Below are 21,492 nucleotides of genomic sequence, written 5' to 3'. Positions count from 1 at the left end.
AGTTCAATTCCCAGTCAGAGCACATGACTGGGTCACAGGCTTGATCCCCAGTGTGGGGCGGGAAGGAGGCAGCTGATCAGTGACTCTCTCACATCATTGATGTTTCTATCTCTCTCTCCCTCATCCTTCCTTTCTGAAATCAATAAAAATATTTAAAAAGTAAAGTAATAAAATAAAAGGGCTTACTTGATTAGGTAGGGTCACTAGGATGATCTTCCTTTTGATTAACTCAGGTTCAACTGGTCTTATTTACATCTGCAAATTTCCTTCACCTTTGCCATATACCATAACCTAATCATGTGAGTGAAATCTCATATTCACAAGTCCTCTTAAGGGGGAGAGAGGACTACATGGGGCATGTGCACCAGGGGACTGGAATTTTGGGAGGCAACTTAAAATTCAGAATTCTACCCACCACACCTTGTATCCAGCAATCCTACTGGTTGATTTCAGTCCATTAACTCATTCTCCACAGAATAGTCAAACTGATCTTTTAAAAACATCTTGTGTTATCTGCTTGCCCAAAGCTCTATCATAGCTTGTACTAAAGTTCAAACTCCAACGTGACCTATAACTCCCTGTATGGTCTGACTTTGGCCTTTTCTATCTCCTTTCATGCCAGTCACAGTGGCCTTTCTCTCCTTCCTCTGCTCAGCTACAAACTTCATACCTCATTACTTCTTTCTGCTGGCTGTTTCCACTACCTGGGACTCTTCACTACCCCTGTTTCCCTTCTGTGGCTAGCTCCTATTCATTTTTTGGTGTAAATGCTGCTTTCCTGGGGAAGAATTCTTTGTTCACCTTCATTAAATTACACTCATCTTTTTCTTCTTTTTTTTTCTCAATTCCTCCAAACGGCTCCTGCCCCCCACAACAGCTGTCAGCCTGCTCTCTGTCTATGGATCTGCCTCTAAACCTGTATAATTTTGTTAACCAGTGTCAGCCCAATAAATTCGATAAAAAAGGAAAAAATTAAATTAAATTACACTCATCTTAACAAGTTCTCATAGCCTTTTTTTAACCTTTCCATGACATGTATCCACTATGTTGTTGAACAATTCCTATAATTTGTTTAATATCTTTCTTCTGTATTCCTCCACCCCACCCCAGACTGTGAGTGCTATGAGAGCATGAACTAAATCAGTCTTGCTGATTGCTAGCAACCTGGACCCAGAAACAACTCTGATAAATATTCATTGATGTCTGGATGTCGACTTGAGAATAAGTGCAGGGGGTTAGGGACTATTGGTGTAGGAACATTTTTCCTACCTCTTCATTATAATAAGAGATTTAGAATCAGAATATATATTCCACCATTGTGAGGAATCATGAGTTTGACAAAAATTAACCTCATTTTGGGGGCAAATAGTAAATAACTGAGGGAACCTCTAAAATACTAGAGCAAAATGCAAGCAGCTAGGCCAGGCAGTAAAGAATCAGAGAGCAATTTTCCTCTAGCTACCATTAACCAGAGAGATATGCTGACCACCTGCAATCGGAGCAGCACTCACTGGCATGCATCAGTGAGCCAGTTCAATCATCAAGACAAAGCCATTTATACAAGCTTTTTGTTTGCACACTTATTTGATATATACTCGTTGTAGCCATCTGTAGGGGCGGGGGAGGGGGGCGGGGGCCGGGGAGGGAGAGGATTGCCAGGAGTCTGACTTTCAATTTGTAATAGACAAAAAAATATTTATATTTTGTAAATGTGTCCTGTATGCTCACTTTTTCATTTCTTTTGCTGTGCATACTGAACTGCAAAGTAAAGATAAACTTAGAAGAATGGAAATAGGCTTTTGCATATTTATAAAGGAGGAATACATTAAACTAAACCATACATTTTTTGTGGAGTAGCATTGTTTTATATTTTTTACAAATTCCTTTAATAACTCCTCCCTCCCTCCCTCCCTTCCTTCCTCCTCACCCAAGAATATTTTTCAATTGATTTTTACAGAGAGTGGAAGAGAGAGGGAAAGACAGAGAGAAATATCGATGAGAGAGAAACACATTGATTGGTTGCCTCCTGCCCGCCCCCCAACCAGGGCTTGGCCCAACCCCGCCCCCCTGGAGGAGCCTGCAACTGAGGTACATGCCCTTGATCTGGGACCCTTTAGTCCACAGGCGGACCCTCTATCCACTGAACCAAACTGGCTAAGGCTAAACCATACATTTTCTTTAAAAGACTGCCTTGCAACCAAATATGGGAATTGTTCCTTGGGTTTTTAAACGACTAAAGAGTACTTAAAATAATAAATTAATCTACATAGATTATTTCCAAAATTATTAAATACTTATTACCAAGCAAAATCTTCCCTACAATATTTTTTTCTTATAAGTAATGAGAACCTTCATATTCCATACTTTAGAGAAAGCCTTATCTTTTCTTTGGAGGAGGGGGGGGGATCTGATATATTTTTAAAATTCAAATAACAAGTAATTCCACTTAACATAATTCTTTACTTTTTGTTGCTGTAGCATTCCCACAGGCTAGTGTGGGGACAAAGAGCATGGGACTGGAAGAACTGAAACATGGTGTCTGTTTGGAAATAGGTTGTCATCACTAAAAGATTGTCTGTCTCAGCCTTTTGATCTCCATTTCCTTGAGGCCTGTTCCGTTTTAAAAGTCTTTGATTTCTACAGTGTTTTTGTTCTTTTGAGTTTATTTTTATTTGATGTAGCTACTTAAAAGCTAGTAAATAAAATGATGGAAGGGGAAAATGCTGTCCTAAATTTAAGTTAGATTTTTGGAAATAGGACTACTAGATTGAAATCAGATTCTGATTAAAAACTTATTTTCATTGATGCTCAGGAATTCATAGATGTAAAGAAAATAAGGGGAGAAAACACATAAATTTTACATCCTGGTGAAATGGGAACCAAAATGACCAGACAGTGGCATGAGAATTACTAGCAAATGGTCGTTTTAATGCATTTTGGTATTCAAGGAAAGTCCATTCTATAATTGCAATCCATTGTTATATTAATCTTTTACTTTGGATTATGTTTTTAAATTGTCCTGGTTTCATGATACTTAGTGTTTTGTTTTTGGCCTCTGTTTATTTTGCTTGTAAAATATTTCCTCACTGTTTGATTTTTTTTTTCTATTTAAAAATATTACATAGTAGTAGAAGAATTTGTTTTCCTGCTGCTTAGGGGGTTCTTTCTGAGTGATGGCTGATTTTGAGTCATGTACCCAGTTGGTGTAGGAGTGGTTCTGAGGAAATCCCTTGAGAGGCCAGCTATGGTTTCTGTTTCTCTGGAAATGTATGGTTTCTAAATTGCCCATAATTTTAAATAAGATTTCTCCTTTTCCTAGAAAAACTTTAAATGAAAAATTTCCTTAATAAATGTAACATTTTGTCCATATAGTTCTATTTCATTATAGAATTGCATATTTAAAAAATAATTTCATATATTATTACTTAAAATACTTCAATTGTAAAATAAGCCAACTATATTATCTTTATCATAAATCTAATAAATTAGTAGTAGCTTATAAAAATCTTGAGTCCTATAACGTATCAATGACAAGTTCTTTTCAAGATATTAGACCACCTGGATACTCATGGTGCTTAGTGTGTAGAAGAAAGTGGTTTGTGTTTATAAGCAGCAGTTTGTCTTTATCTTTCAGTCAATATTTTAACAAGTATTTATTGAGCTCTCAACATGCACCAGGCATTGTTCCAGGGGTTGGTGAGGGGGTAAAGTGATAAACAAAAGATACAATTTTCTGCTCTCATGGACTTACATTCCTGGGGGAGAAAGACAGACAATAACTGAGTAAAACATATGGGGGTTAGATGATAATAAAGGCTAAGGAGAAAAGTGGAAAAGCAGATAGGACATGTTACAATGAGAAACATGGATGTCATGAAATATCTCAATGAGAAGGTAAAATCTGAATATGACCTGAAGGAGATGAGGGAGTTAGTCATTTGAATATCTGGGGGGAAGGCATTCCAGGCAGAAGGAAGAGTAAGTACAAATGCTCTGATGCAGGGGCGTGACTGGTCTGTCCCAGGAACAGTGAGGAGTCCAATATAATTAGAGCTGAGTGAGAAATGGGGGGAATAGAAGAAGATAAAGTTAGAGACGTAAGACTGGAATGAGATCATATAGGGCAGTGGTTCTCAACCTTCCTAATGCTGCGACCCTTTAATACAATTCCTCATGTTGTGGTGACCCCCACTTTTATTGTTACAAATTGAACATAATTATAGCAGAGTGATTAATCACAAAAACAATATGTAATTATATATGTGTTTTACAATGGTCTTAGGCTACCCCTGTGTAAGGGTCATTCGACCCCCAAAGGGGACTCGACCCACAGGTTGAGAACTGCTGATATAGGGCCTTGCAACAATTTTATCTTTTACAATGAATGAGACAAAGCCACTGGCGAGTTTTAAGTAGAGAAATTACATGATCTGACTTAAATTTTAGCAGGATCAAGCTGACTATTGTGTTGAGAATAGACTGGTGGGGAACAAAGGCTAGGAGACTTTTGCAATAATTCCGGCAAGTACTACACAACTCCAAGAGTCATCATTCACCCTGTAGTTTCTGTGAATGGTGCTTTCTGTAATGAGCAGTGGATAGCCCAATAGATGTATTTAGGGGCCCTTCCTACAAGAAGGGTTGGACCAGGGTAGATACAATGTGAATGGTGAGAAGTGTTTAGTCTAGACATATCTGAAGGTAGAACTACTAGGATTTGCTGACACAATAGTTTTGGGATATGAAAGAGTCGTTATGATTTCAAGGTCATCTATTAAGTTTATGAATTATTAATATTCATTGTCCCAGATACCATTTACTAAGGGGAATAATTCACATTTATTTTTTAATCCAACAAGCATTTATTCAAAACCTACTATGTAGTATATTGCTCCATATTCTGTAGGGATATTTTAAAAAGTACAATAGCAGCAACAACAGAGAACCCTTTCCTGGATATACTTATAACTTAGTTTGTTAGACAAAGCCTCCATAGATAAGAACTAAATGAAACAGTAAAAGAACCAAATGCTGTGTAAAGCAATATAAGAAAAAATATGATAATGGGACTAATAAAATAGCATATAAATATATATATATATATATTCCTTTAGGGAAATGGACCAATGAAATTAATTTCACATTAGTCAGGATATGCCCATATATCTGATTGTTGTACTCCTCTAATCTATTCAACAACTTATTCACTATTTTCTAATACTAACATGCCTCATATATTTCCTATTTAAAATCCTGGACTAGATATGCTGTATGTTTGACTTCTGCTCCAGGTGGAAGTATATAAAGGCTTCATGTTTGAGGTAGAAATTACCTGTTCCATGTGCTCTTTCTTGCTGATGTCTTAGGTGCATTCCTCACAGTTCAGTTGAAAATACACAATATTACCTTGTACCCTAGTTCCTGTTTGTCCATTTTCTGACTTGTGACTTTTCATACCTTCTCACCACTTACAATACTGCGACCCTTTGGCTTATGAAGACTTTTGAGATCTTGTGGCTTCTCTTGCCTCATTTCACCCACCTCATTCATAGTCATGCCTTGCCACTTCTTGTTCTGTGGTTTTCATTAACACCGCCTTCCTAATCGTGAAGATTATAATAATGAGTTTGATATCTAACACTTTTTTGAGTACTAACTATGAGCTAGGCACTAAGCGATGCTATTTAAGTACACTTTAAATGTTATCTTCACAATACCTCTATGAAGTGGGTACTATCTTTTTCCCCCATAGAGAACTGAACTGTAGAGATCTCAACATGCCTGAGATTACCCAGCTAAAAAGTGGCAGAGCTAGAATGCTAACCCAGAACCCATAAATAGTATGTCCTTTTGTATCACATGCATAAGCATGATTCGGGGGTCAGGGGGAGGACCTCAATCCAACAAAGTTCTCTAAACTCTGAAAGCCTCTATGTGTAATAATTATGTTTCTAATGTTATGGATTTTTTATTTGTTAATTTTGCATAGTTTGAATTGGAATTAACATTTGCAATACAGTCCTATTTTTAAAGGTATTGATACTAGACTTGGTTTTGCACGGCCCTAGACACAGGTACACACAAACAATATATTCTCTCTCTCTCTCTCTCTCTCTCTCTCTCTCGCTCTCTCTCTCTCCAAACTAGAGAGGTACTAGTTGAAGGTAGAAATGTCAATGGGGACTTCTTTCAGACCAAGATCAAAATTAAAAAGAGAAGAGAGAGAAGGAAAAAAAACTAACAAGTGTTTCTTAAGCTTTTGTTATCAGTTACTGTATTTACTAGTAAATGTTCATTTAATCCCAACAACTCTATTATTATCCTAATTTTACATGTGAGAAAAATAAAGTGTGAAGAGATTATTACTCTCATTTGGCAGATGAAGAAACAAAGGATTAGAAAATGAGATCAAAATCACATTGCTAAAGTGTTATAGCTGAATTAAAATAAAACCAGGGTTGCCCTGACCAATGTGGCTCAGTTGGTTGAGCATCGACCTGTGCACTGAAGGGTCCCTGGTTTGATTCCCTGCTTCAATGTTTCTCTCTCTCTCTCTCTCTCTCTCTCTCTCAAATCAATTAAAAATATATTAAAAAAACAACAACAACCTAGGGTTAAATTCCAAAGCCTGTGGAATTAATTACTGTAGGTGGTAGAGAGACTCTAGAGTAGCACCCAAGATTCTCATCTTCTGATGTTCACAACTTTGTGCAACCCCCCTCTCCTTGAGCATGAGCAAACCTTGTGACTTGCTTCTAAACCAGAGAACATGGCAAAAAAATGATAGAATATCACTCTAATTTGCTAGCTGACTCACTGTAGAGAGTTTAGGAACACTCCTTATTAGTTTGATGAAGTAAGCAGCCATTTTGAGAAAACCTACTTAGTAAGCAACTTGCAGGTGTTCCCTAGGAGCTGGGAGCAGCCTCCAGCCAACAAGAAGCCAGGGCTGTCCGTCCTACAACCAGAAGGAAAGGATTTCTGCCAACAACCTGAGTCGTCCTGGGGACAGATTCTTCCTTAATCTCCAGAGAGAACACAGCCTGATGGATGCTTTGCTTGCAGCCTTATAAGACCCCGAGTCGAAAACCAAGCTAAGGTATGCCTGGACTCCTGACTCACAGAAACTAACACAGTACAAATGTGTTATTTTAAACTGCTAAGTTTGTGGTGAGTTGTACATAGCAATAGAAAACTAATGCACTATACTACCTGGTTTTCCCTATGTTTAGGGCACAGTAAATTCTTAGCAAATGGTTGTTATTATTATGAGAAATCAAAATGGAAATTTAGAATAACAGAGTCAAAGAGAAATGGAACGGAGAAATTTAAGAGTTAAATAATTGTTTCCAAAGTAATCAAGCAACTAATTTAGAAGACACAAAGAGATGATGATATGTGAAAAACTTGTATATTACCTATTTCCAACAACTACTGAGTATATTATTATTGCATGAAATATTATGCAAAATATGTGTTAATAATGTGGTAACTAATTATTTTCTTCTTTTTAGGGTAATGATTATTGCTATCAGTTTTTCTTAATTTTCTGTTATCTGTGCTTTCTGGAAATGAATACTAATAATATATCTACACATATTTGTGATTTGACTTTTCTTTCTAATGCTGAAATAATACAAGGGGTAACAAATTAATTAATTTGAAATTGATCTGTTTAAATTAATTACTTGTCCATTAACAGTTTTTTGTTTTGTTTTTGATACACCTAATCATCAGCATTTATTTCTCTGTTTAGATTCATGATTATGATTTGTTCTTTGAAAAAGTAAAATAAATATCATGCTGTATTCCTGAGAGAACTAAGCACAACACCAAATGTGCATTTTCTTCCTGTGGTATGTTATCTACAGTTGGATAATGAGTAAAGCAAACCAGTCTGTCTTGTTCTAGTGTTTACGAGATACCTCGAGGCTATTGTTTAAAGTAAGTGCCCACTAGAGCAACTTGGATTCTTTTTTGGAATAAGGTGGGGTATAAATGCAAATAGTTTCTGAAGGAGACGTGACTTGGGGTGGTGAATACACAATATAATACACAAATGACATATTATAGAATTGTACACCTGAAACCTATATAATTTTAAAAATACATATTCTTTTTTATTGATTTCAGAGAGGAAGGGAGAGGGAGAGAGAGAGACAGAGAAACATCAATGATGAGAGAGAATCATTGATTAGCTGCCTCCTGCACTCCCTCTACTGGGCATCATGTGCCCTGACTGGGAATCAAACCATGACCTCCTGGTTCATGGGTCAACACTCAACCACCAAGCCACACCAGTTGGGCAGAAATCTATATAATTTTATTAACCAATGTCACCCCAATAAATTCAATAAAAAAGAAAACAAACAAACAAAAAACAGTTTTTGGAAGGCCAAGCCACCAGGTGTGTGTTTTTTTTGAAATTTTCAACCGAGGATATGTGGATGTTTTTATTTATTTTAGAGAGAGAGGGGAAGGGAGAGAGAGAGAGAGAGAGAGAGAGAGAGAGAGAGAAGACAACCCAGCTAGGGATTGAACCAGAAATGTAGGTATGTGCCCTGACCAGAAATGGAACCCATGACCTTTTGATGCATTGGATAATGCTCCAACCAACTGAGCAACCTGGCTAGTGTCAAACTGACAGGTTTTAAGGCAGCATTTGAACAGTTGTTGACTTTGTGATGCAGGTTCAAAATAAAGGAACTTGCTAAATCCATTTCTTAGTATAATCTATGAACTAATTCTAGACTTAAAGTGAAATTATTTTCCTCTCTGGCCTTAGATGTAATTTGATGAATCTTTCCTTATTTATTTTTTTTTCATAATATAAACTCATCTGGTTTTTTTTTGTTTTAAATGAGACAAGGGACTTAGATTTCTTAATTATTTTATAGTTAAATTTATTTCATATTGGGAATTGATATTCTCACTCTCCTTATTACAAAATTGTGGAGAGGCCCTGGCCAGGTAGCTTGGTTGGTTCGAGCAGTCTCCCTAGAGCCAATGTTTCGGGTTTGATACTGGTTAGGGCACCTATAAGAACGAACCAATGAGTGCATAGGTAAGTAGAACAACCAATGGATGTTTCTTTCTCTCTCTCCTTCTTCCTCTCCCTCCCTCCCTTCCTCTCTCTCTAAAATCAATACATAAAACTTGAATTTAGAAAAAAATAATGTAAGGATTACCTTTCAATGAATTTTGTTTCTTCCTTCTCTTATGTCCTCCCCTTCCCCCCAACTTTAGCTCTTTAGTGGCTAAAATATTTCAGTTATGTTTGCAGTTTTCAAAGTGACTTCCTAGAAATGAAACTTGCATGAACTTTTTTTTTTTCAATTACCAACTATAAGAGTTACATTTTCACTTCTGATTTGTTAAAACGTACTGTCTTATAAAGGCATGAAACTTTAATATTTTTAGACAAAGAAATAGTTTCAAAATCGAGAGAAATCTTCCTAAAATTAAGTACTCAAATGAATGAGGGCCCTTTTTTCTCTTTTTAAAAATATTCGAAGACATTCCCTTTCTTGCAGATTGGCTTTTATTAGATGAAGATTGTGTCTAGCCGGCGTGGCTCAGTGGTTGAGTGTGGACCTTTGAACCAGGAGATCATGGTTCAATTCCAGGGCACACACCCGGGTTGCAGGCTCCATGGTGTGTGTGTGTGTGGTGTGTGTGTGTGTGTGTGTGCGTGTGCGTGTGTGTGTGTGTGTGTGGTGTGTGTTGCGGGGGGGGGGGGGGTGAGTGCAGGAGGCAACAATCAGTGATTTTTCTCTCAGCCTTGATGTTTCTCTCTCTTTCTCCCTTCCTTTCTGAAATCATTAAAAAAAAAAAAAAAAAAAAGGCACATGCCCAGGTTGTGGGCTGATCCCCAGTGTGGGGTGTGCGGGAGGCAGCCGAGCAATGATTCTCTCTCATCATTGATGTTTCTATCTCTCTATCCCTCTGCCTTCCTTTCTGAAATCAATAAAATATATATATATAAAAGATGGAAAGCCCTCTGAAACCAGGCTGAATCGGATTACTGTTAAAAATCACCATGAGGAGGTATGACTAATGCACACACACACTTGGAGCGTCTCCGTCGAACAGCAGGAATAAGTGATTTCAGCGCCAGAGTGTGACAGGCGCCTGGGCGGGAGGCCTGCACTGGAGGAAAAGGACTCGGTGGGGGAGGTCCCCCCCCTCCGATCCCCCAGACCAGGCGGTTTTCAGGGTCCAGGGGGTGGTTGGGGAGGGCGTGACCTTTAACCTTTCCAAGGATATTTGTTAGGGAAACAGCGTTCACGTTGAGGGGGTGAGGTGGGATGTTGTGGGATGGTCTGCTTTCCGGGTCCCGGGCGATTTCGGGACTTGGGGAGCAGGTGGGTGTGGGGAGGGGCGGCCCCTGGAACAGCTCCGGGGGGAGGGCGGGGGACGGAGAGCTCAGCGTGGTTTCTGCCTCCGCGTGCAGGGCCGTGCGAGAAGGTGCAGGGGAGCCGCGCGGGGACTTCCCTCTCCGGGGGCCCCGGGCCGCGTCAGCGCCGTAAGCCGCTCGGGAGGCGGCGAGCGCTCCCCTCGGCCGGGCCGCGGCCCTCCCGCCCCGGCGGCGCCGCGCGGTGGATTGTGGGCTGGGGGCTGCGGCGGCCTCCGGCGCGGTCTTCCCGGACCGAGCCGGGCCGAGCGGGTCGGCGGGGAGCGGGGCAGCCGAGAACCGGGAGCAGCCGCGCTGAGGGTGGTGGTCGCGGCGCGGCGGCGGCTCCCCTGGAGGCCGGGGATGTGGGAGAGGCGGTGGCAGCAGCGGCGGAGGCGGCGCTGCGGACCCGGGGGAAACTGCCGGCTGACAGGACACCCGGGAGAGACGTGAGGGAGCCGCCGCGGCCGCCTCTCACCCCCGAGCGGAGTTGGGCTGCGGAGGGCGGCCCTGGGCTCCCCCGGCCGACGGGCCAGCCGGCGCGGGGCGGCGGCGGGAAGCCGGGCTCGGGCCCGGCGAGGCTCCGGGCGGCGGCGGCCGCGGAGCAGCAGTCTCGGCGCGACGAGGGCCGGCGGCGGCGGCGATGCACTAGGCCGCGCTCGGGGCGGCTGCCCGGGACCGCAGGTAGGTGTCGGCCGGCCCCTCTCGGCCCCGGCGTCGCGGCCCACCCCCCGCCCGACCTCCCCTGGCGAGAGGGACCCGAACCCCACCCCCTCTGCCTCCTCCCCGGCTCCCAGTCGGCGGAGTTTCGGTCCTGACGGGTCGGCGCCGAAGCTCCCTGTTCTCCCGGGATCGGGCCGGCAGCCGGCTCCCCTCCAGCCCCCGCGGCGGCCTCCAACGCCGTTCTCGCCGCCCCGGGATCCGGGCTCCAGAGCTCCCACCCCCTCCTTCGACGCGGCCCCCAAACTTTCTTTGTACAGCCGGGCCCATAGCCCCCTTTTGGTGCTACTGGAATAATTTAAATTGAAAAAAAATCATTTTTCTTCCTGGAGAAGGCTCACCCACAGGATAACTCAGTGTTGTGCAGTTTGACAATTTAGCTCGCAGTATTTTGTTCAATAATTAATGTCCTTCAGTTCTGCTGCTTTGATGCAAGGGCAGGCCCTCCCCGCCGCCGCCGCGGGAGCTCGTGCCCATTGTAATTGACCATTCGGTCTGTAATTGACCATTCCGTCTGTCCGTGTGCCGAGTTCAGGATGGTATATTTAGAGTTTGGGCCCAGCCGGGTTGCATTTTTAAAAAAAATTCCCCTTTAACCAGCTTTATTTATTATTATTATTTTTTAATTGAGGCTTTCCTTACTTTCGAAGAGTTAAAGTGTATGGAGTGTTGTTGTTGTTTTTTAATTGGCTCTATTTCTGATTGGTCAAACCCCAGGGCAGTCTTCATAGTACATGTTTACAAGGCCAGTGATGGGATGGTGACTGGGAAGTGTGTGACTGTGAAAACTGAAGCTTTTGATGGACATTCAGGTTGACTTTATGGGGAGTTCTAATTGGAAGAGTACTTGAGAGCCTTGGTCATTTCTAAGCATTTATGATAGAACAGGAAGGATAATGGGTTTTGTGTGTTTGACTGTATTCATATTGTAGTCAGAGTCCCGCTTTCCTACCAGGAAGTATTGATGGTTCATTGTGATCATCATTGTTCATAATAGGTTCTGGTAAAAAAATATCAATATGTGCAAATTTGGGGTCGTTGATAGTTGTGGTTTTGGAGATTAGATGTTTGCAATTTAATGTGATTTGGCTATTTTTAAATTGTGCTCTGGAAACTTCAGAATTATTACATCACCAGGACAGACATTGTAGTCTGAGGATCACTTTTAAAAGAAATGAAATGTATTTGAATGGTTTCCTTTATAAAGAATGTATCACAACAGAACTATAAAGACTGTCCATGTTCTCTTGTTGTTGACCATGTTAATATATTTTGTATTGTTACTTTAGCCTTTAGCTTTCTGAAGTGTTTTTTATTGCTTTCAAATCACCCAAAGTTTACTAGGAAAAGATTAATTTGCATATATTGACTTTCTAGAAAAGTTAAAATTTATTTCTGAATAGGTATTATGTTTTTAATAATTTCAGGATTAAAATAAAATCTTATAACTCATGAAATGGCCAAATGTGCAGAATTTGTCCTTAATCACATTTTTTCTATCAATAAAAATTGATAAAGTAATTTTTCCTGCTTTTATAAAGTTGTACAACTACCACCATAATCAATCCTAGAACATTTCATCACTCCAAAAAGAAAACTGCTCATCATTAGCAGTTACTCCCCATTCTCCCCACTCCACCCCAGACCTAAGCAACTACTGATCTACTTTTCATCAATATTTGCCTCTGTGGTTCATTCATATAAATGGTATCAGCTCATAGCTTGAGAAGTTTTTGTTTTAAAATTCACATGTTAAAAATATTTGAGTCAGAATAAGCAACTGGTCACTGGTATTAAGCGATGCTTTAAACAACTGACATATTTTTTGGTTATATTCAGCATAGATTAATATACGTGTGGAGAAAGAAAAAAGCATGAATGGCTTCAGTGATCGTAAGAGGCTGTCGGTCAGCTGGGAGTCAATAAGTAAAAGCTGAAGGAATATTTTTGTCAATAAGTAAAACCTGAGAGTATTAGGATATTAAGGTAGGAAAAATACCTTAAAGGTCATCAGCTTATTTCCTGCTTGCTTCACAAATAGATGGCAAGAAATCTGAAGAGTGGATCTTGAATCTCTGGGATGCATGGCTTAAGAACCACAATGTGGTCATGAAGGCCAAGAAATAGGGATTTGTAAGTTAGAATTGTTTAGGTTCTCTTGTATATGTATGCATTCATGCATGCGTGTATGTACTGTATTTGACATTTTACTAGCAGAGGAGGGAGAGAACTGGACGTTTTACTAGCAGAGGGAGGACTAATGTATATACATATGTGAAATCCATGTTACAAAATCCTCTAAAAATGCTTTAATCTAAAGAGGCTGGCATATATATTATTTAAGTATCTTCTTGAACCATTACCATCTTATTTTTAAAAATCCAAATTTTAAAAATGAAATTGTAATTAACAGGGCTGGTTGGAGACCTCCTTTTTTAAAGACCCAGGGCCCTAACATCTAAACCAGTGGTTCTCAAGCAGGAGTGATTTTGCCTCCAAGGGACATCTGGCAGTGTCTGGAAACATTTTTTATTATCACAATTGAAGGTGGGGTGCTGTTGGCATCCAGCCAAGAAATGTTGATAAGCATCCTACATTGAACAGGACATATCTTACCGTACCCACGCAACAAAGAATTATCTGACCCAAAATGGCAGTAGTATTGTTCTAAACCAGCTGTGGGCAAACTACGGCCTGCGTTTGAAATGAATAAAACTAAAAAAAAAAAAAAAAAAAAAAAAAAAAAGACACTACCCTTTTATGTAATGATGTTTACTTTGAATTTATATTAGTTCACACAAACACTCCATCGATGCTTTTGTTCCGGCCCTCCGGTCCAGTTTAAGAACCCATTGTGGCCCTCGAGTCAAAAAGTTTGCCCACCCCTGTATCTAAACCATGGTTTGCATGATTTTGGTAAGGACCTGAGCAGGTGGTAAAATACTCTGTGGACACTGATTTTTGGATCAGATTAACCCTTTAGGTTCTCTAGCAACTTTCTTTGTAGGGGGAGGCAGTTGAGAGAAAAGTAAAAGGAAATCTATGACTCAACACAGATATTCTTTTTTATTTTTTATTTATTTTTTTACAGAGAGGAAGGAAGAGAGATAGAGAGTTAGAAACATCGATGAGAGAGAAACATCGATCAGCTGCCTCCTGCACACCCCCCACTGGGGATGTGCCCACAACCAAGGTACATGCCCTTGACTGGAATCGAACCCGGGACCCTTGAGTCTGCAGGCCAATGCTCTATCCACTGAGCCAAACCGGTCAGGGCCAGATATTCTTTTTTTAAAAAATTAAATCTTTATTGTTGAAAGTATTACATATGTCCCCCATTTTCTTCCATTGATCCCTTTTAGCACACCCCATCCCCTGCCCCATATTGTCTGTTATGCATATGTGCATACAAGTTCTTTGGTTGAGCTCTTTCCACCCACCTGATCTCACCCATGCACCTCCGCCTTCCCTCTGAGATTCCACAGTCTGTCTCATGCTTCTACTAGTATGTCTCTGGATTTATTTTGTTCATTAGATTCCACATATAAGTGAGATCATGTGATATTTGTCTTTCTCTGAATGAAGGTATTCTTTAGTTTGTTTTGTCTTCAAACCTGAAGAAAAATTTATTTATTTATTTATTGAATGTATTGGGGTGACATTGGTTAATAAAATTATATAGGTTTCAGGTGTACAATTCTATAATACATCACCTATATATTATACTGTGTATTCACCACCCCAAGTCAAGTCTCCTTCCATCACCATTTATCCCCACTATACACTCTTCTACCTCCTCTGTGAAGAAAAAAAATGTTTCCCTGGAAATGGCAGCTTTATTTTACTATAAATTTGAACTACTATTATGTTTTGAATTGTTGGTTACTGGAGCATAGGTTTTTTTGAAATTGGAAATAAACACAGTATAGTAGTAGTTTATCTAGAAGTTATTTTTTTTTTCATGGTAGCATCAACTGCCAAAGAAAAGAGAAGTAGGCTGTTTTAAAATTAATGTCCAAAATGTTTCAAAGCTTATACATGAATGTCATCTTTTTTTCTTATAGGCCCCAGTTTTGGCTCTTTAATTTGTTTTTAACAGCTCAATTTGGTGGTGAAAGAAGAAAAGATTGACAGTGGGATCACTTTTGCTATGTACCTGCTTTATGACCTTAGGTGAATTATTCAATCTTTCTGAGCCTCAATTTTCTCATCTATAAAATAGGAATAATGATAATTACTGCATTATAAGGTTATTGTGAGAATTGAGTGAGGTAATGAGTGTTAAGGTGCTATGTCAACTATAAAACACCTGTGTGTAACAGTTAGTTACTATACCTGAAACTATTGTTATATCAATTACTAGAGGCCTGGTGCACGAAAATTCATGCACTGAGGAGGGGTCCCTCAGCCCGGCCTGCCCCCTCTCGCAGTCCGGGAGCCCTCAGGGGCAGGAGGCAACCGGGTGATCAGGGGAAGGCGACGCCCCGTCATACCTCTGCTGCTGCCACTGCCAGCAGCGCAAGCCTTGGCCGGCCCTACTTACCTGCGCCTCGGGTGGCCCTGGGCAGCTGGGGGGCTGAAGGGACTGGGGGACTCCGGAGGCAGGCGTGCAGAGCGGCTGGGCCTGTCTGGGGGTGGGCCTGGCCTTGCTGCGGGCCTGCCATCCCAGCAGGGCTGAGGGGACTGGGCAGCGCCATCTTGTGGCTGTGGGCACTGCCATCTCTGAGGGCGTGGCAGTCAATTAGCATAGTCCCTCCTTATTGGCTGTGGGTGCCGCCATCTTTGAGGGTGTGGCAGTCAATTAGCATATGCCCTCCTTATTGGCTGTGAGTACTGCCATCTTTGAGGGTTTGGCAATCAATTAGCATATTCCCTTCTTATTGGCTGTGGGCACCGCCATCTTTGAGGGTGTGACAGTCAATTAGCATATGCCCTCCTTATTGGCTGTGAGTACTGCCATCTTTGAGGGTTTGGCAATCAATTAGCATATTCCCTTCTTATTGGCTGTGGGCACCGCCATCTTTGAGGGTGTGACAGTCAATTAGCATATTCCCTCCTTATTGGCTTTGGGTGCTGCCATCTTTGCAGCCTGCTGCTCACTCGTTTGATCGTCCCTCACTAACCCCCCTGCCTGCCTTGTTGCCCCACACAGCCTGCTGCTCAGTTATTTGGCCGCCCCTCACTAACCCCCCTGCCGACCTGGTTGCCCCACACAGCCTGTTTGGTCATCTGTTCGGTTGTGATGGTTGCTTAGGCTTTTATATATATAGATAGATACCTCAATTTAAAAAAGTTAGTTACTTGTTTCAGAAGAATCAAAATAGAAGGGGATAGAGAAGGTGCCAAAGGCAGGAATAATATAGATAGCAAGGCAGAGAACAGTGACTGCTAACAGCCTCTCTAGAGAGAAGAGAGAAATTCTAAAAATATATTGATAACAAACTAGCAAAAGAACTAGTATTATTATTATTATTTTAAAATATATTTTATTGATTTTTTTACAGAGAGGAAGGGAGAGAGATAGAGAGTTAGAAATATCAATGAGAGAGAAACATCGATCAGCTGTCTCCTGCACATCTCCCACTGGGGTTGTGCCCGCAACCCAGGTACATGCCCTTGACCGGAATCGAACCTAGGACCTTTCAGTCCACAGGCCAATGCTCTATCCACTGAGCCAAACCGGTTTCGGCAGAACTAGTATTATTACCATAATTAGAAGCTCTTTAATATAAGGACAAACTGATTTCCTTTAGTAGCACCTGAGAGTATCACTGTTATAAAAGAGTATAAAACTGATTGTTATAATGGTGAAATTAAGTTATCAAGAAAAGATTACCTTGTTTTCAAAATATGCTATTTGAAAACATATAATTTCAGAATTAAATTTTGCAGAAGTTACTTATTTGTACAAAAATATTTTAGCCTTTTTTTGAGAGTAAGCTACAGTTATCTGGATTAATTCCCTTGTTGGGAATAATTCTTTCTGTCTTCATTTGCTATTCATGCCTTCCTTTAGGTCTGAAGGGTTTTTTTTCTACTACTGATAAGTGCTCTTCAAATGTGAAGATTTGCCTGAACAAAGGTTTTAAACCTACCCACTATTTGTAAAATCTATCTTTTTAGATTTGTTTCCTTTTCTGTTATTTTCCAACATCTTTTTACACACAAAAAAAATGCTTTTATTTTTCAACATGTCCAGTGGCCCATAGTTTGTTCTGTAGCATTTAAAATTGAATTAACTAAAATACATGAAATGAATGGGGGGAAATCTAATCTCTTACAATTTTGTTAACCGGGTAACTCTCCTTCACAGTCATACAAAAAGTAAGACTGCAGGTAAGCAGAGCTGGAGCTTTTCAGTGATATTTTTCTGGGGTAGCATGAGGGTAGAATAGTTTGAGACAGTATTCAGAATAAGTCAAGTGGTGAACTTAATATATGGTGTACTTGCCTTGGCCAATGTGGCTCAGTTGGTTGGAGTGTCTTCTATCTTGTGTACTGGAAGGTCTTGGGTTTGATTCCTGGTCAGCTCACATACCTAGATTGCCTGTTTGATCCCCGTTGGGGCACCTGCCGCAGACAAGCAAACCATGGTTTTTTTTCTCTATCTCTATCTCTATGTCTACCTCTATCTCTATCTCTTTCTCTCCCCCCCACCCCCGCTCCCTCGCCCCTCCCTTTCCTCTCCCCCTCTCTCTCCTTCTCTTTCTTCCTCTCTAAAGTAAATAAAAATAAATTTAAAAAAATATGGTGGACTTAAAAAATTGGATTATAGAAAGTGGGAATTTTTCAGGGGAAAAAAAATGCCACCAATTTGGAGAATTTTATGTTCAAATAGTTGGCTTTTTGACTGAAAGGAAGTTCAGAGAGTGGGTGTTTGTATATGAATATTGTAATGATGCATCATATTTTATGAGTTTTTTCCTGTGGAGTATATAAAGTAAAATTTAGAAATCAAAATAATTATGTCAAGAAAGTTGATGCCCTGGTTTGTTTGTGTGTTTTTTCTTTCAAGTTGGCTAACCTGAAGGGTAGATTGGGCTCAGTTTGTGAAGATTTTAGTCTTGATAGACTTAATATATACCACTGTCAAAGAATACTTAAAGAGAGTGATCTAATCAGATCTGAATTTTAGAAAGATGATTCTGAAGTTGAGATTAGGAACAGAGAAAGACTTTTGGTAGGAGACTCTCACAGTAGTCTAATCCGCAAATAAAACTGTGAACAGTGGCAGTGGCAGTTGGAATGGAGAGCAAGTCATGAATTTGTAATGAATTTTGGAAGTAGAATCCAAAGGACAGTCCAAGTTGGTATAGAAATTAAAGAATGTAAAGAGGTTAGAGAGAGTCAAGAGGCTCTACAGCAGTGGTTCTCAACCTTCCTAATGCCACGACCCTTTAATTCAGTTCCTCATGTTGTGGTGACCTCTAACCATAAAATTATTTTCGTTGCTACTTCATAACTGTAATTTTGCTACTGTTATGAATCATAATGTAAATATCTGATATGCAGGATGTATTTTCATTGTTACAAATTGAACATAATTAAAGCATAGTGATTAATCACAAAAACAATATGTAATTATATATGTGTTTTCCGGTGGTCTTAGGTGACCCCCGTGAAAGGGTCATTCAACCTCCAAAGGGGTTGCGACCCACAGGTTGAGAACCGCTGCTCTACAGTTTCCAGCTTGGTAAACTGCATAATTGGTGTTGCCATTAACTAGCTAGAGAAGGAATAAATTATTGGCAGGTGGAAGAGAGGAGTAAAGATGGTAGATGAGTTTAAGTTTTGGATGTATTGAATTTTAGGTATCTGTGAGACTTGTAAGGGAAGATGCCCAGTAGGCAGTTATAAATTTGGGTGTGAAATACTGAAAAGAGGTTAGAACTGCAGAATGATCTGGAATATATCTAGTTTTCTCCATCTTTTCTACCATTATCTGAGATTAAGCTACACTCATCTCTCAACTAGATTATTGCATGTTTACTATCTGGTCTCTTTTAATCTTAGATTTCTCTAATACTAGTACATACATTCTCTGTGCTATAATCAGGGATCTTTCTAAAGGGCAACTAAATTATTTCTGTGACTTTTATTCTTAAGATGAAATCCATATTCCTTATTATTTCTAACAAATTTATAAATTCATTTATTTTCTCAACTTATCTCTCCAGTTTAATGACTCTCCATAACTACCTCCTTCCCCCAAGTATATAACTTTCTCAAAAATACTGACTTACTTGTAGTTTCTGGCAATAGGCTCTCTATTCCCTCCAAGCCTTTGCACATAGTTTCCTGTTCCTGGAATGTTTTCCTTGTCACGCTCTTCCTCCCTTCCATTTGTCTGTCACATTTCTACTTATCTTCAGTTCTTGGTAAACTTTCATTGGTTTATTATTATTCAAAAATTTCAAACCCACAGAAAGGTCAAAAGGATAGTAGAGTGAAGACCTCCACACACACATTTTCCTTTTGTCAAATCTGAAAACAGAATGTAGATATCATGATGCTTCACCCCTAAATATGTAAGTATGCATCTCCCTATTACTGGGACATTGTCTTACACAACCACAATACCATATGACATCTAAAAATAACAGTTGCTCAACAACATTATTTAACATTGCGTCCATACTTAGAATTTTCTCATTTGTCTCAAAATTCTTTATAGCATCCCCCTATCCCCAATACAAGATTCAGTCAAGGTTCACACATTTGGTTGTTATGTCTCTTTAGTCTCCCTCAATCTGGACTAGTCCCACTGCCTCCCTCTTTTCCTTGTGTTCTCTTTTGAAAAGTAAAGGCATTTGTCCTCAAATATATTCCATATTCTGAATTAATCTTTTTCTTCATGATTAGATATTTCTGGCGGGAATACCACAAAGGCCTGGCCGGCATGGCTCAGTGGTTGAGTGTCAACCTATGAACCAGGAGGTCACGGGTTCGATTCCCAGTCAGGGCACATGCCCGGGTTGCAAGCTCCATCCCCAGTGTGCGGCATGCAGGAGGCAGCCGATCAATGATTCTCTCTCATCATTGATGTTTCCATCTCTCTCTCCCTCTTCCTTCCTCTCTGAAATAAAAAAAAGAAAAAAAATTGAAAAAAAAAGAATACCACAAAGATCATATGTATACTTACCATTTTATCACTTCAAGAAGCACATAACATAAGCCTATCCCCCTGTTGGTGATTCAAGCGTGATCACTTGGTAAAGGTGGGAACTGATAGATCTCTTGACTGTTTATTTAAATAATTCATAGGATGATATTTTTAGACATGTAAATATCCTGTTCCTAACAACCCTTTAAACCAGTGGATTTAGCGTCCATTAATGATCCTTGTTTGAATCACTCATTGTATTGGATGATTAAACATGGTAACTTTCTAATTCTTTCATTCCATCTACATTTATTATTTTCATTGACTTTTGAAGGCAGTGAGATCAGGTTAAGTGAAGACTGAATATAAGCAATTGAATTTAAAAATCAGGCCATTCTTTACGTTTTCCAGAGCCAAGTGAGTGCTGGAAATGGAAGACATTGCTAAGGAGGTAGACTAAAGAGACTAGAAGTTTACCAATGAAGAGGAGGTAAGAAGTAGCTTGAGGAGATAGAGTTGAGAGAAAGAACTTAAATTTAGTGCTTGAACTTTTTTTGATGGGCCAATGAGATTAAATTAGTGTGAGGGAATAATAGAATAAATTGTATGAATTGGGAAGAAGTGAGATTAAGAACAGCTGGTTGGGGGATTAACACTGGAAAAGAGTAGACATCTGTGCTATACCTCAGAAAGTTAGGAGTTGTGTAAAAGTGAGAATTAGACATGTTTGGATATGAAGGGGAGAAGTCAGATGTAAGGATTTTTTGGGAGGAGGGTATGAAGTAAAAAGCTTACTTTTTAAGCATGGAATTGATGAAGGAAAGCTAGGGGACATGAGAGTGCTGAAAGTATATTATAAATACTCTGGGAACTGGGAACAAGAAGGGTTTCACAGTAAGTGAAAAGATGCTGAGCAGGGCTTCATCTGAGATTGGAACTTAGAAATTTATAATTTGCATGTTTTACATAGTTTTTCTCTGGCAGTGTTCTGCAGCCAGGAGCAAAGCAAAAAGGTTATATTGAAGATGGATGAGGGGAGGAGATAATTGAAGATATAAGGGAGACTGTTGGGATATAATTGACCATGGGATCTAAGCTAAGTAGGGAAGCTAGTAAGGCTGAACTGGGCTAAGAGACCCAAATAATGCGGAGGAGTGTCGAGGTGATGTCATGAGTAATATAGTCATCAATGACACAAAGGAATAAAATAAAGCATCCAAGTTTATATTTGGTTTTCATTGAATTTTTTTCATGCTAGTGACTGATTTTTATCGTA

General features: G+C 40.0%; 1 protein-coding gene across 4 annotated transcripts in view; it reads left to right on the top strand.

Moving 5' to 3' along the window:
• The first annotated feature begins 9,793 nt into the window (after positions 1-9,793).
• The window catches only part of VPS54 (VPS54 subunit of GARP complex), a 101,016-nt gene continuing 89,317 nt past the window's right edge, over positions 9,794-21,492 (top strand). For 3 of the 4 annotated variants that reach the window (XR_011473172.1, XM_070429331.1, XM_070429329.1), the window contains exon 1: positions 10,649-11,077. The gene's annotated coding sequence lies outside the window, so the exon portion shown is untranslated. Of the gene's footprint in view, positions 10,048-10,648; positions 11,078-21,492 lie in introns of those variants that run through there. The other variant, XM_070429330.1, reaches the window with a different exon arrangement.

This window comes from Myotis yumanensis, unplaced genomic scaffold (assembly GCF_028538775.1).
Source record: "Myotis yumanensis isolate MYYU_CA2020_CCGP unplaced genomic scaffold, mMyoYum1.0.hap1 SCAF_11, whole genome shotgun sequence".
NCBI lineage: Eukaryota > Metazoa > Chordata > Mammalia > Chiroptera > Vespertilionidae > Myotis > Myotis yumanensis.
This window is presented reverse-complemented; position numbering and strand designations above follow the sequence as displayed.